The following is a 16,444-nucleotide window of genomic DNA, read 5'->3' as shown; positions in this document are numbered from 1 at the left end:
AAACCATAATAAAATAATAATAATGAAATTAATAACAAGTGAACTATCTGTTTGTGACATCCCAGATCTACAGTCTATGGTGGCTGCTTCAGTCTGCCTAAAGGCAGGGCTGACCATGGACTGAAGGACAAAAGGAAGTACAGTAGTCCTACTCATGTGGCCTGTGAAGGCACAAAGGTTGTGCATCCCTGGATAGACCATAATGTTAATGATTCTGGAGATCCTCAGAACTTGATCCAAAAAATAACTTTATAAACCTCTGATTGTGAATAAATACATAATATGGGAAGAAAGAGGCAGTACCTTCCTTCTGGCATTCTCATAATTTCAGGAGCTTGTCTGAAGTAATGAACACAGTCTATTTGTGGATAAGCTCTAGAGTAAATTCTGCATTATCTAGGGATGTAGAACTTCAGTTATTTTGTTCTCATATGAGAGAAACCCCCTCCCCCCCCTTTTTTTTTTTTGGCAGGGCATCCCAATCTCATATACTTTTTCTTGCTGAGGATGAGAGAATTTGTGAATATTCTTTACAGCCTTAATATGGCTGATATGAGAAGCTGCAAAACACACACATTGAACAAAGGCAGGCTCAGTTTGGTGCTTCTAATGAGCATATGGAAGTCAGATCTAGCAGACACAGTTCTGGGATGTTGTGTGAATGCAGCTCTTGGGGATGATCAGAATGGAGGCAATGTGTGAGTAGATGGGCTGCAATTAGCCGTTTCTCAGTCCAAATGTACATGCTGCATTGAAAAGCAACCTTCATTTATGCCACAATGATAAAACACAAGATAATATATACATATTGTGTTAATCTTCTTACTGGGCACTACAAACTCCTCAGTGTATTTTTAATGACTTGTATGAATGTGTAAGAAAAGAAAAAGGGAAAGAAAAGAAGAGAGAAATATCTCCAATCAGCATCAAGTTTGCCCTGTTAAGCACTGAGATATAATTAAGGGAAATCTTTCTGTGAAAAGGTCACATCAATTTTCAAAATATATCATATCCCGCCACCCACCCTCCCAGAGCTGCATAGTTAGCAGTGCAGCTGTCTGGCTGGCTAACTCAAACTTCCACCCACACATGTTTCGGGTTTCCTGATCTTCTCCTCATTTGAGGATTACATAGTTATTATATGTATTAGTCTGTTTGCAGAATGAGGTAATAGTGGAATTAAGTCATGGAGCATGTTAGGAAGTACATTTAAGTAAATCTACCAACTTCTTTCTTTCTCTCTGTTAGTCTCAAAGATGCTACAAGATCTGAGTGATGGCGGAATGGTAGTTTGAGTACAGAGAGAGAGTAACCAACATTCCTTGTGAGACAAAAGTCATTCTCAAGCAATCCTACCAAGCATGGCTGCAAAGTAATTCAGTAAGGTGAAGCTAAAGAGAAATGGAGGCCTTGGGCAAAGAACTGTAGCTCAGTGGAGCATCACATGCCTTGCAGGCAGAAATCCCCAGGTTTAATCCTCAGCATCTTCGGGTAAGCCTGGCAATGAATGCTGGATGAAACCCTGGGCTAGCTGGACAAGCTGTCTGACTCAGTTTAAGACATCTTCCTAAGATCCAATGCTCTACTTCCTGCAGGAGTGGCCAATTATGCCACTTTTGGGGCTTCCATGCCACAATAACATACTCCAGCTGACCTAATGGTAATATCAGAAGTCACTTTTGGTTTTGTTTGATCTTTAATTTTTTGTCTTGGTTTGGCTTTTTAATTTTGGGTTAGTTTAGGAGTAAATAAAGAACAACTGTCACATTTTTGTATATTTTTGTGGCTGTTTGGCATATTTCTTGATGATTTTCCACCCCCTTTTTTCCTGCCTCAGTAAGTGATACATGTAATCCAATCCAGGGCATGCATGTGAAACATGGACAGGCAAGCTGGTGGTCCATCAGTGTTTTGAACTGCAATTTCCTTCAGCCTCAGAAAGCATGTCCAGCGATCACAGATTATGGCAACTGTAGTTCAAAACATTTGGGTGGCACCTAACTGCCTACCTCAGGAGAAAACATTTTGAAAGATTTCAAATCCAAAGTGGGGGTGGGGGGGCGTAAGTGACAGTTGCCCAATTTATAAAGAGGGAAGGGGAGAGAGGATTCTCCATAAAAAATACTGTAACAACAACAGTATCCAGGAATGATTGAGTTTTATAGATGTGTCCCAAATCACATCAGATGATGGACCAATAGACATGCATGCATTTTTATAGTCCCAGCGCAGATCAGTGAGGTTCACTGGAAGGGGGCATTCAACCCACTAAGGTCTTGACTTAGAAATATTTCACTGGTAGGACTGGCCCAACCATTAACTATAAGAAGAAAGTTCCCTCAGGCCCGTTCCGCACGGGCATATAGTACGCGCAGAGCACGTATTAGGGTCAGGAAGGGGCGTGACTTCTTCACGCCCCTAACCCTAGTACGCACTCTGCACATATAAAATGGCAGCGTCCTATACAGATGGGGTCTGCCATGTTGACGCCGCGGACGCATAGCATCCGGACGTCGCACCGTGGAAATGATGTGGCGAGTGCGCCATTGGCGCCTTGCCACATTATTTCCATGGCGCAAGAAGAAGCGCCATTTTGGCGGGAAGCCTCGCAGTTTGGCCGCTGGGGCTTCTCACTGCCGCTAATGATGGCACAGGCAGACCGCCGCTTTCTGGCGGTCTGTAACGCGCCTCAGTCTTTGGATTTCCAGACTTGTGAGTGGAGCAAATTGTTAGCTAATTAATATGTTATTACTGTATTTTTACAGCTAGGGATGGGAAGAAGTGCTTTCTGGGATTTTTTGCTAGCCGTTCCAAAATAAATTGTCTGGCTTTGAATACTATGTACCTTGAGTTGAATGGGTGGTTAGGAGCACCACTTGGTGCTCTGTCTCTAGTAGTAAATTACAGAACCACTGAATCAAACTAGGTCCCACTCATTCAATGAGTGTACTCTAGTTGAGATTAGCAATTGGTTCAGGGCACTGGGTTTAACATCTAGCTAGTTAATTGTGACTCACTAAAATGAGTGGTCTTGGACTAGTTGCAAATGATTTGTTCCATTAACCTCGAGGAGGCACAGAATGCAATCCTACGCTGGTTCTATTATAAGTAGTAACTCCTATTAGAATCAATAAGACTTAGGCCTGTTACAGACTGCCAAAATAAAGCTGCTTCGGGTCTCTTTGGAGGTATGCTATTTAAATTATGCATGCACCCTAAGAATCCAGAAGCTGCACCAAAGCTGCACTCCAGTGCTTAGGAATGGAGTGTGGCTTTGGCGTGACTTCCGGACTCTTAGGACCCATGCATCATTTAATAATAGTAATTAATTTGTTTTATTTATATACCGCTATTCCAAAGATCATAGCGGTGAACAGCAAGTAAGCTAATTAGCAAGTAAGCTAATTTGCCCCCAACAGTCTGGGTACTCGTTTTAGCGACCTCGGAAGGATGCAAGCCTGAGTCGAGCTTGGGCCCTTTTGCTGGTCTTGAACTCGCAACCTTGTGGTTTTGAGTGAATGGCTGCAGTAAAGGCATTTTACCCACTGCGCCACCAGGGCTTCTAAATAGCATACCTCCAAAGAGACCCGAAGCAGCTTTATTTTGTCAGTCTTTAACAGGCCTTACATTCCAGTAGGACTACTGAGAGCTGCAAAGTGCAATTCTATGCCCATCTACTCTGAAATAAACTCCCATTGAACACACCTGAATTTACTCCCAAATCAGTGACCACAAGGTTGTAGCTTTAACCTTGGGAAGGTCTACATGTTTAAAATACTCTTCATTCCAGTGAAATAGAATGTGATCCAGCCACATGGCATTTGTAGGAGTTTGGGCTTTTTGCAAGGGGGCCTCTGAAAAACTCCTCAAATTCTGAGGGAAAAGCCTTTGCAGTTTTTACTGGAGAAATGTGCATTCGCATGGTTGGGAAATATAAATTCTATGGTATTGTGTTATTTTTGGCACCTTAGAACATTATGGAATACAGTTGGCCCTCCATATTTACAGATTCTTTATCCACGGATTCAACCATCTATGGCTTGAAAATATTCAAAAAATATATAAATTCCAAAAAGCAAGCCTTGATTTTGGCATTTATACGAGGGATGTCATTTTGCTATGCCACTGAGTATGATGGGACTTGATCTTCCATGGATTTTGGTATCCATGAAGAGTCCTGGAACCAAACCGCAGCGTATACCAAGGGCCCACTGTACTAAATGGGAGAAAAGCAGAAAATGAATTAATGAATGAATGAATATCCAAAATGGCCAATATAGTTTCTCAGGGAGACATTAGCCATTTTGCTGCATTTGGGAACATTATGTAACCCACTTACCAATTCCATGTACAGTGGACCCTTGTTATACACTGGGGTTTGGTTCTAAGATCCCCCATGGATAAAAAGATCCATGGATGTTCAAGTCCCATTAAATATAATGATATAGCAAAATGGTGTCCTTTATAAAAATGGAAAATCAAGGTTTGGTGTTTGAAATTTATACTTTTTTTGAACACTTTCAAACTGTGGATGCTTGAATCCACATATAAGAAATCCATGTATAAGAAGGGTATATTCATATTCATATTCCTTCCTGTTTAAGAAAATGTCTATCTGGTTCTTTTAAAAAAAAAAGCTGAAGAAGCCACCTCCCAAAGCCCCATAATGAAGTAAAATGACCAGTAGCACCCCCAGGTGCTAATGGATCTAGGGGGCCAAAATAAAAAACTCAACCCTCAAAGGGTTAGAGGCATCCCTTGGGGTTACAAAAATGACCTTAAGACTATATAAGCAAGAGAGCATCCCAAAGTGCAGTACCTTTCTGATTCTTTATATAATTATGTTAGATCTCAAACACAAATAAAATACATCCAATATTTTCTCAAAATGAAATAACAGCATAAAAAAGTGACTTAATTATTTAATGCAAGAACAAGTTCAACTGAAATTTATCCCACCAATACTTTGAAAAATTATATATGCAGGGAAGATGATGTGTTTAATCTCAGAAGCAAAGGAATCAATGCTTAACTAGGGAATATATAATCATTAAAAAAAAAACTAGAAGAAGGCAGTTGAGACCATTTTTGATAGGCAGAGCTTAATTTCTGGAAATCTCTATAAATCTTCAAGTAATGCCCTGATTATGAGTTTTGGAAATGTTAATAAAATCTTAGTCATGACCTAGTAGAATCCAACTTGCTTAGATTCTAGAAGTCCTACCAGTCTATAAAAACACATGTTCTCAGGCTTAAAGAGGAAAGAACTCTCTGAAAAAATGTGAAAAATTCCAAGATGTTCAAATGGCTGCATTTATGAGCCACATGAACTATAGAGCACAAATAAAATACAGTGGCAAGAATGGTCAGAAATGTAAATGCTCTCCATACCTTAGAAGTGATTTCTTCCTGCAGTATATAAAAAATAAGGATAAAACCAAATCAAGTCAAACACAACAAAACAAAACAAAATAAATAGAAGGGTGAATTTTTTTAAGTTCTGTTTTTGTGTTTTTTAAAGGTCCTAAACTTCAAAAAGAAATTATATCTAAGATACATGTTTGTTTGGGTTTTAATATTTGGCTACTGGAGCATAGACCCCTGATTAATATACCTTTTAAAAAAGAAGTCTCATCTCTTTCTGTTTCCAGAAGGTTATACCCAATTATATCAAGGCTTGACTGTACAGTCAGCTTTCCATATCCACTGATTCCTTATCTATGGATTCGACTATCCATGCCTTGATAATATTTTAAAATATATATGAATTCTCAAAGGCGTTGATTTTGGCATTTTATATAAGGGACTGCATTTTACAATACCACTGTATTTCATGGGACTTGAGTATCCATCGATTTTGGTATCTCCAAAATGGCCAGCTTCAGTGCAAGATATTTTTTTAAAATCCCTGAAGAAAAAGTTGGAATGAGACAGCATGTTGAGTTGGAGAATCCTTTAAAGTTTTCTCTGAGGATTCTTTAGACAGAATATTTTACAGTCAGTTCATACAATATGCTTTAGTTTGTAAATACAAGCAGTTTTAATTATCCATGGATATATGGGAAAACTACAGCCATAACCAGAGGCATTGCTTCTGGCTATATCCATGATCAACCAGTAAACACATTGGGATTGTCTGTTGTGCCTCAGGACAGCTGTGATTTCTTGTAGGCAGACATAAAAATATATTCTGTGCCCTATCCTTTGGGTTTTTAGTAGCCACACATATTCATCCTTTTTACTGTAATTCAGACTACTTATTCTGATCTTCACTTTCATTATAAAGAATATCATGGCATCCATAATTAAGTTAAGAAATATGTTCTCTCTTTTTAAAAAAAAGCCATCTCTTTTAAAGACGATAGCTCCATAGTGCTCTATCAAATGCATATTAAAACACATCGTTTTTCAAGGAGTCTGGTTTTGCATGCTAAGAAGCAACATTGGCCCTTGTTAATTAAAGAGAACTAATCCTTGGCAATCAAAACATGTCCGCTTCATATTCAGTCTGCTTGAGATATTCCAGATAATGATCCTGATTCCTCCCTCTTTTTTTTTTTTAACAAAGTGGGAATAAACTGCAAATAACAATTTGAGACTGCAAAATATATAATGATCTGGCACCAACATCTTCTCACTCATGTTGGGAGGGGGGGGGGGGGGAACAGTGAGCTTCTAGGAAAAATGGCTGTGCTATCCAAAATTTAGGAATATTTTATGAGAAACAGAAACAAGTGATTTAATCTTCCCTTACCACAACAATCTGCAAGTACAGTGACCCCTTGTTATCCGCTGGGGTTTGGTTCCAGGAACCCCCCCCCCCCCAGTGGATAACAAAATCTGTGAATGCTCAGGTCCCATTACATACAATGGCATAGTAAAATGGTATCCCTTATATAAAATGGAAAATCAAGATTTGCTATTTAGAATTTATACTTTTTTGGAATATTTTCAAGCTGTGGATAAAAAAAATCTGTAGATAAGGAGGGCTGATGTTTGTATCGCTGCATGTTCTCCAGGCATAAAGAAAACCATGGCTCACCTACCTCATTTCCTGAGGTCGAAATAAAGAAGGGGCATAGGAGATCAATAATTGAATCACACTGTACCATTATACCATATTGATAATGCTTTAATGTGATGTTTGCATCCTATGGAATCTTGCAGTTTGTTGTCTGGGGTAGCACCAGAACTCTCTGGCAGATAATTCTAAATTTCCCCCAAATGCAAACCTCAGGATTCCATAGGATGTTGCCATTGCAGTTATAGTGGAGTCACAGTGCTACAGTCATAGAATTTTATCACACAGGCCCTGGAACGGGCCTGTCGCATTCTAAAAGGGGAACGTGATGAGAACGGGTGGCAGCATAGAACGCTGTTTACCACACAGGGAGAACGCTGCCGCCAGACATTCTCATCACATTCTGGGCGTGTCCCGGAGGCAGCATTCCTGAAAAACACCCTTGGGGAACACATCCGGAACGTGATGGGAATGTCTGGCGGCAGCGGCAGCAGCATTCTCCCTGTGCAGTAAACAGCGCTCTATGCCGCCTCCCGTTCCCATCAACTTCCCTTTTAGAATGTGACAGGCCCATTCCAGGGCCTGTGTGATAAAGTTCATAGTGTCATGTGAAAGAGATCTAGAAGTACTTTTATTTCATTAAGATCAGTATAGTTTAAAAGGTTTAAAAGCTATGGAAGAAATAAATATAACATATTTACCCTTGGGGAGAGCACCTCATATAAGTGGGTGATAGGAATGAGACTGGTGAAAAGTTGTAAATGGGAAAGGTAAGCTACCTTTTATCCAGTACTAGCACTGATCCAAATCATTCTCTTTTCAACAACTTCTTTTTAACCAAAGGAAAAGACACAGGGGAATTCAAGCACGTCTCATACCTAGTGTGGCCATCAGTCCATGATTTTCTTTACCACTTGAAATTTAAGATTAGAGAGTTAAGGAAATCTACACTGGCCAGGGGCCCTTCTGCACTACACAATCATAGCACCATGATGCCACTTTTAACTATTATGGCTCCATGCTGTGGAATCCTAGGATTTTCAATGTCAGAATTCTGAGCCAGAGAGCAAAGGTAACTCACAAAACTACAAGCCCCATGATTCCGCTGGATGTTCCTGTCACAATGAAAGTAGATCATAGTGCTATAATTGTGTAGTGTGAATGTTTCCACTGAATGTATATAATGGTTCTGAGAATCAGCGAGACAACTTGGCATGGGCTGCTTAGCATCTTCTGTGTGAAATGCTCCCTTGGATGTCAGAAATATAGTCATGTACTGATCAAATAATATAAAATTACCAGCCAAATATTTCTCCCTACTTATTTAAATGGATCTAACACTCTGATTGCTGCATTTATAAGAAAAGAACCAACAAAAAGTACCAACAAAACAGATCTCTGAAGAAAAGGCAATACCTCAAAACAGGCCTTCTTTCTGAATGCAACAAATACTTATTTCCTTTAAACAGCATAAACTTTTGAAATTCAGATACTCATTATGACAATATTTGTGGCCACACCCTATGGGAGTCGACAACTTCAGGTCCCTGTCTTTATCCATGGCTGCATCTGCACTGCAGAAATAATGCAGTCTGACACTGCTTTAACTGCCATGGATCAATGCTATGGAAACCTGGGATTTGTAGTTTGTTGTGGCACCAGAGCTCTCTAACATATCTCACAAAACTACAAAACCCAGGATTCCATAACATTGAGCCATGGCAGTTGAAACTGTGTCAAACTGCATTATTTCTGCAGTGCAGATGCAGCTCATAGCAATAAACTGGCCCTAACCATTTTGATCTCCACCAGGAAAACGTCTTTTGTGTAATTAATGCTCATTCAAGACCAAGCCACCCCTGTCTTAGTATTTTGCATTACACAATAATAATAATGTATATGCTGCTGCTGCAAATAGCTGTCTCCTAAGCCCAGCTATTGTACAGATTGCACAAAGGAAACAAGAAGGTCACAGGAAGGTGAAAGAAGACATTATCCTTGCTCATCTAAAAATCTTGGTACTTCAGACCTGGGAGTCTTGACTCCATTGTAACACTACTTTTCAAGTGTAGGTTCATTTCCTCGTAACCATTTCTCAGGAAGCTGTGTCTTTCCCCCTCTGGACCAGCTTTGTAAGATACTGGCAAGATTGGGTATTTCTCAGTTTACATGTCCTCCCCCATTCAGACTAGCCCTCCCTTCACCAGGTTTCTGAGGCCATCCCATCCACACACAGAGACACACATTTTTAAGCCAGCACAGTCTCTCGTTATGCCAAGCGTGCGTCATTGCTGGAAAAACGAAAACAAAAACATAACCTTCCCTCAGTGATTTCTGCTTAGGGATTGTAAAATACAGCAACAACTACAACATCAGAATCAGAGCTGTAGTGATAGGATGTTACAGCTGGAAAGCAGGGAGGAATGTGGCAGATTATATGGGGAACGCTGGGAGAAAACAATGAAAGCTGGATGTAAATGAACATGGGGTGGGGGAAAGTGAACTCCTTCCATTATCTGCCGCTGCTGCCTCCTTTTCTTCTTTTTTCTGAGAAGCACTGCTATAGATAAAGTCTCTGGAACTAGGTCACTAGGGTATAAGTAGAACAGTCTGTTTACATCCAAGCCAAAGCAAAAGAACGATCTGCTTTGTCTGCATGCTTGTAAAGCTCTTCCAATACATTTTACAGCTGGCCTGAAGGTAAACCACCCATCATTTTGTTCATGATTTAATGGCCTTGCAGACAAATGCATTGAGATTACTATCAGAGGGTATGCCTCAGATAAAATGTGAACTTGTACATTCTCTAGTTGGCATGCTTAAACCCAGACAACTGCTTTATTACACACACTGTGCTGAAATGAAAGAAGGGAGAGCATTCAGGGTATTTTTCAGAGCTGGAAGCAAGCACAAACAAACAAAATTTTATTTATTTTATTTATTTACCAGATTTATATCCTACCTTTCCCCCAAAATGGGATTTAAGGCAGCTAAACAATGGCATAGGTCCTCACATTATGACGGGCCTATAAATTTTTAAAATAACAACATTTCAAGTTTTGTATAAGTGTTAAGTATAATACACTTTTGGAGGGTAATGCTATCAGATTTCTTACACTTGACAGAATTGAGGCTCTTGCCCCTCTTATTCTGCTCCTGCTCTTTGTCCATTTAACTCAGTACTGTCTACATCCAAGTGGCAATAACCCTCCAAGCAGGGATCTTTTCCCATCCAGTTACAATTTTGGGCTGCTGAAGATACCAGTGGCTGAATCTGAGACTTTCAACATGCCAAGATGGTTTCAATCCCATTTTGGAGAGGAAGTTGAAATAAAAACCCAATAAATAAATATTACCATGTGATTTTCTACTGAGCTGTTTGCAGGAATGAAGGCTATAAGGAGGAAAATAATATTTCATCACGCCCAAAACAACCAGTTTGACCAAGGCCAGTCCAAGATAACTTGCTGTCAGAGGCAAAGCACCAAACAGTGCCCTGGAAATGCATAGTACTCAGATTATATTGGCACATAAAGAAGAAAATCCCACAAGTCCCTTGCTCCATCTCCAGCAATATAATCACTAACAATCTGATGTCTTTTCATGACACCTGAATCTGCTCACACAGTTGAATGATAGGCTTGCATTCTGAGGATTGCATTTCATCACATTCAAATGTACATCCCATGGGAACTAATACAAGTAAGAAGAATATAGTGTCCATTAGGATGTGCATCTTAATGAAGACTTTCTTCTTATGTTCTGTGTCCTAAATCAAGAGAACAACTGTGGACAGAGTGGGCTTATTTATATCACACCTTCCTCCTGGTACAGGAACTCAAGATGGCGTCATTCATTCCTGTGCTCTTTCTCTGTGTGTAAACAATGCTTAAACAATGCCAGCAGTTGCAATTGACTGGGAGGACTATGTGGACCTTTGAACATTACTTTGTTGAGCTAGAACTCACAGGATATCCCCACCCTGGGGGGTGGGGGGTGGGGATGTCTCACAATTATAGTCTAAAAAGCAACTTTCCTAAATTCTGCTTTCCCTGGCTATCAGGGGGAAAGTTCCAGCACATTATTACCAGTTGGTGTGGTGATGCCTGTCACAGAGATAAAACAGATTGTCAAGTTTTATATAGTAGAAAAATCATATTGATTTTTCTTCTTCCAAAACAGCATAGAAATCAACACTTCTTAAATGTTCTTGTTTTCTGCCTTTTTTCTTTTACTCTAAAATAGCTAGAACACAATGGTATATGCAAATATATCATGTTCTCCATACTGTATGGCTTGATATAGCAGATATAGCACTATAGCAGATAGTGATGACTGCTGGTTCTGATGTCAGCGGGATGAACAATTTGCTCCAGGTTTTAAACCAGAATTTAAAGGAAATTTCCAGGGTCTTAAACCCTCTCTCCAAAACATGTTCAGCAAAGACCTCTACACTTCAAATTATGAACAGATACACAATGAACAGTTCCATTGCTCTTCTGTTTGGTACATGGTGTTTCTTACTAGGTAAACTGAAGGAACATAAGCTTTCAAAGGGGTAGGTAGCCACATTAGTTTGTATTGCAACAAAACAAAAATTGTATCTTGTGATCCTGTAGAAACTAATGAATTTAGTATGGTAATAATATACTTCTTGGGGGGGAAAGACTAGAATCTATTTCACTGGATACATAGTCTTATCCTTAGTTGCCAAGTATCTTTGTGTGCAAGTGTCTGTCCATCTCTGTATAGGGGTGGGGGAGATTTTTGTTTTGCCTTCATTTTTAAATGAATTAACCTAACTTGCAAGTCTTAAAACTAATATGCAGAACAGAACACAGTTAATTTTCAGACTACACATTTCTCCAGATTTTCAGCCAGGATTTCAGACTGTTTTCCTTGATCTTAGATTTCAGGATCCTCAATGAGCTGCACTGCAAACTGCTAGGCATAATATTACACCTAATCCCAAATTTAATACAATTTTGCCTCTGGTTGTATGCAATATGTTCAATTAAAAAAAACCAAGCAAACAAACAAGCTAGTTTATGAGTAGAAGTATGGGGACAACAGAGTTGAAAACACCTTCCTTTAAATTTCTTTGAACATTTTTACCTTTAATGTATATATCCCATATCCTCTGTGAGTGAGACAGTAGATAAAATGGCATATAACTATATTTTAAAAATCACAAAATCACTTCAAACCCGAAAAACAGTTTAAAATAGTATTTATGAAGTAAGGCCTAATTAAAGGATGCTCACACATCAGGACCAGCAGAAGTAAAACCAGCTGAAACAGCAATTAACCAATCCTACCCGTTAGCTTTCTAAAAAGCAAGGTTTTAATTATCCATTACAAATCCAGCACAAGAGTGGACAGCTGTATTTCCTACAAGTGTTAGTGTGTTTCACAGTTTAGGTACCTGCATTGGGAAGGATGGCCTCTAGGCTTTTGCAGCCAGCACTTCCATGAGAGATGAGACATTGTACAGAATCAAGCCAGGCAGATGGTATTAAAAACATTTAATGTTTTGAAACCTTTTTTCAACTTTGAGATGGACTACAATACCTCCTTTATAAAGGAAAAGAAAAGCAAGCCAAGATTTCTCCGCTTTGCTTTCCAAGCCTTTTTAAATAAAAGTGGCAGTAACTAAAACTGAAAACAATTATTTCCATGCATCATTTTCTTTGTCCTGTCAGGTATCTGTACAATATCTGAAGTGCTTGTATTTCCCTATCCTAGGTGCAGAGGAAGGGGGAAATTGTAGTGGCTTGCATTATAAAGATAAGCAAGGGGCTGTGCATTACAGTGACATTCCCAAGTTATACTAACCTTTATCCTGATATTACATATCAGACTATATTTGTTCTTTTCTTGCACAAATTTCACAGCCAGTAACTCAAAGTCATACTTCTCATCCCTTGTATGCCCTTGAACTAAAATGACATAGGATTTTAGACAGTGATGGCTGTGTGCACAGTGAGGCTGGGTTTTATGCAACCATTTCAAGCCACCAGACAAATTTTTGTCAGCATGTCTCTGGCACTTCCTTTTTATATGAAACAGATTCTAGTAATTTAAAAAACAGAAACTACCCTTAGGAATTAATCACTTTATCTTTACAATGAAATCCAGCAGCAGCAGGTTTTTAAATTCCTTCTCTTAAAGATGGGGGTGGGAGAAGACACAGAGAGAAAAAAGAGCAGCCTTTTGCACGGATGTTGTTTTGAAATCACTTCAGACTTTTATAATGGAGTTTACTGATGAGTTAGGATAATCAGATCTTTGCTACTAGTTAAGCAGAGGTAAATGTCAAGAAGAGTTTATTCTAGAGAAATAATAAAAAGCTGGATTTCACATAATGTGGTAAAATGCATCAATGTAGTACTTTACACCATTGATGAGAGGTAGGAATCTAGTATCAGATCCTAGAAAAGTTACATTTTTGACTACAGTTCCCATATTCTGTTGGAAAATTGTGGGAGCTATAACCCCCAAAAGTAACTTTTTGAAGCTCAGACCATTAGTGTCTCTATCAAAGTAAGGTCTCCAGAGTTTTCTAGCTTTAGTTCCCTAGACATCACAGCTCTCATTGTCCTCAGCCAGTACTGAGGGACTGAACCAGGGAACCTCTATATGCATAACAAATGTCTTACTGCTGAACTATAAATCTCCCCCCTTCAAAAAGTACAACTCTCTCTCTCTCTCTCTCCCACACACACATACACTAAACTTCCTAAGAAATATACACTAACAGATTTCCTTTGAATGCCAGAGGAAGAAATAGCGCAAATAATTTTGTAAGGAATTTTATTTCATTACTGATCTGGTAATAGTATGAGCAGGGACCTACCATTGGGATCTACATTAAATCAGTGTGTATTTTCATCTTTCATTACCATTCAGATAAAAAAATAATAACAATAAAATCCCCATTCCACCTCTGGCTAAAATCGTGGCCAAGTGTGAACGAAATTAACAAAACAAGTAAGGGATGACAATACTGCATGTGTCAATGGGTGGTTTGAAGAGTGGGCATTTTCTTAACATTCAAAATAGAATATGCCTCTCTCTGCAGTACAGTGAAAGCTGGCCTAATGTTCTGGGCCTGAATTGTCACATGCATCCCTTCTGCTGTAAAAGTTAATGATTATTCTTAGCAATAAACAAACAGAAGAGGGGGGCAGAGCTCTTTGGGGTTAATTGAAGAGCCTTTCCTGCCTGAGCAGCCCTAAGTCAATTAGCTTCAGGCAGCAGAATGTGATAACAAGGAAATGAAACTGGGACATGGAAATAAGAAAAGTTCAAAAAAATAGAACAAAGCAAAAATAAATCCCGCCACCTACACTCCAATTTTGCCATCCAAAGCACAATGATGCATATTTTCTGAATGTTCTCCAGCAGTGAATGTTTGGGAAATAACTGATATTCAGCCATGGTCACTGACATCTGCCAAATTTTCAATAGTAGAACAGTACCTAGCAACTGACGTGCCACAGTGGCCAGCAGTGAGCAGTATGTGAAAACCGGCAAACAATATTTGACAGTATTTGACAGCTGATAGAGTTGCAACAGAGTCTGGACTGGAAATATTGCTTTAAATGACTGTCTGCATTCTCTAGCTTTACCCAGATCCACTCCAAAACTTGGGTATGTTACCTTTTGGTATATTTGCACATACATTTATTAAAATACTCATGAGATTTCAGGGTGGCATACAATTTAAATTGATGAACTCTGGATTCCTGTATTGGAGATGTACTTGCATTACGCATCCACATTGCCATAGCTACATCTCCAAAGGTACATTTCCTTTGGGGAAAAAAGCCTATCTTTGGGGGGAAAGTGTACCTATAAAGTGTACACACAAACCGCAGAGATGCTCATTTCCATGTAGGTTGCCATTGCTGTTGTTGTCTGCCTTCTAGTCATTTCTCATGTATGGTGAATGTAAGACAAAACCTATCAAGGGATGTTTTGTTTTGGGATTTTTTGGCAAGATTTCTTTAGAGGTTTGCCATTGCCTGCCTTTGAGGCTGACAGAGTAGGATTTGACCATGGTCACCCAGGGGAATTCCATGGATGAGTGAAAACTTTAATCCTAGTTTCTCAGAATCCTAGCTGAATCTCCTGATTTTTCCTGCAGATGGGCATTGTCACAGGCACCTAGAGAAACATCCAGGGGTCCCTGTGGATGATGTTCTTGCAGCCCTTCCAGATGCAGGAAAATAACTGATGCACATCTGCGGATCCATCTGTTCTTTGACAATACAAAAATGACCATGTAGAAGGAGCTGCATTGCTTACAGTGTAAATTGGGGGGATTTGGGTAATTACACAGAACAAAATTCCAATCACTGCAATGACCAAAAGAAGTGAGTTGAGATGGTGTAAGTTCAATTTACACCAAAATAATTCATTATCAGGATTCTGACCATTAACAGATTAAAAACAATTCAAAGTAGTTTAAAAAAAAACCAAGTTAAATACACTAAACGCAGATTGAACAAATTGATAAACTAAAACAGGTTACAATACTTTTGCATGTTATCCTTACACAGGGGTCATGCTAATCTTCTCTGTATTGTTCCAACTTTTAGTATATGTGCTGCCAAAGTGAGCACACAATACTTTTAAAACCAACTTCTACCTGCTTCCAATTTCTAATCATATTACAGTGCACGCATGCCATATGCGGGCTCGCCATACACAGACCTGAGGTCATGCAGATGGCAAGCCCTAATAGGGTGAACGGGGTGTGGGCCCATGGTGTGCGCTGCACACCGCAGGGGCTCACCCCATTCAAATGAATGGTGCTTGACCACAGGCCTTACTGGGGGGGGGGGGTCCAGAACAGATCCCCTGCGTAAGGTGAGGGTGCACTATACTACTATTCACTTTCTCATTTAACTTAAGATGACAAGAATCCTCTTTGATGTTACACATTTACCTCATGAAGAATTCAGAGCTTGGCATATTTATACTTGGGCCACTGCAAAAAGGCCAGAGAGTCAAAACCAGAGTTTAGAGGAGTTATTCTTTTTGGGGGGTGGCAGGGAGACAACTTTCAGAATCCCCTGTCCTTCACATGGCCATTGCTGGACTCCACACTGCACTGTCTATTGAGCATCTTATATAACAATGTATGATGGTGGGCAGTTCCTTAAGAACAGAATCAAGTGACAACTTCCCAACAGATCTCTGCAGCAGGTAGCAGCCATTTTGAATAGAAGCCAAGCTGGGAGAGATTTTTGCTCCCATTTACAGCACCACTGTGATCCACCTGTCAGGACCCACACACTAGATGAATGGTGCAGTAGCTGGCAGACAGATATTTGGTGCCAGATAGACTTTGTCCCCATGGAGTTAGGTGATGGTAAAGCATGGGGATAAAGGTGGTGGAGAAGGTTAGTGGGGGCT

At 39.6% G+C, this 16,444-nt stretch overlaps 1 non-coding gene across 1 annotated transcript; it reads right to left on the bottom strand.

Annotated features, from left to right (window-relative positions):
• Positions 1 to 15,544: 15,544 nt before the first annotated feature.
• Positions 15,545 to 15,648, bottom strand: LOC149324012 (U6 spliceosomal RNA). The gene has a single exon (XR_016279633.1). It is a non-coding gene; the product is annotated as a U6 spliceosomal RNA (small nuclear RNA).
• Positions 15,649 to 16,444: the final 796 nt, after the last annotated feature.

Source organism: Sceloporus occidentalis, unplaced genomic scaffold (assembly GCF_023333645.1).
Source record: "Sceloporus occidentalis isolate IW3139 unplaced genomic scaffold, rSceOcc1.0.p SCAF_1, whole genome shotgun sequence".
In the NCBI taxonomy this organism is placed as follows: Eukaryota; Metazoa; Chordata; class Lepidosauria; order Squamata; family Phrynosomatidae; genus Sceloporus; species Sceloporus occidentalis.
Note: the sequence above shows the minus strand (reverse complement) of the source record. Positions and strands in the feature narration are given on the sequence as shown.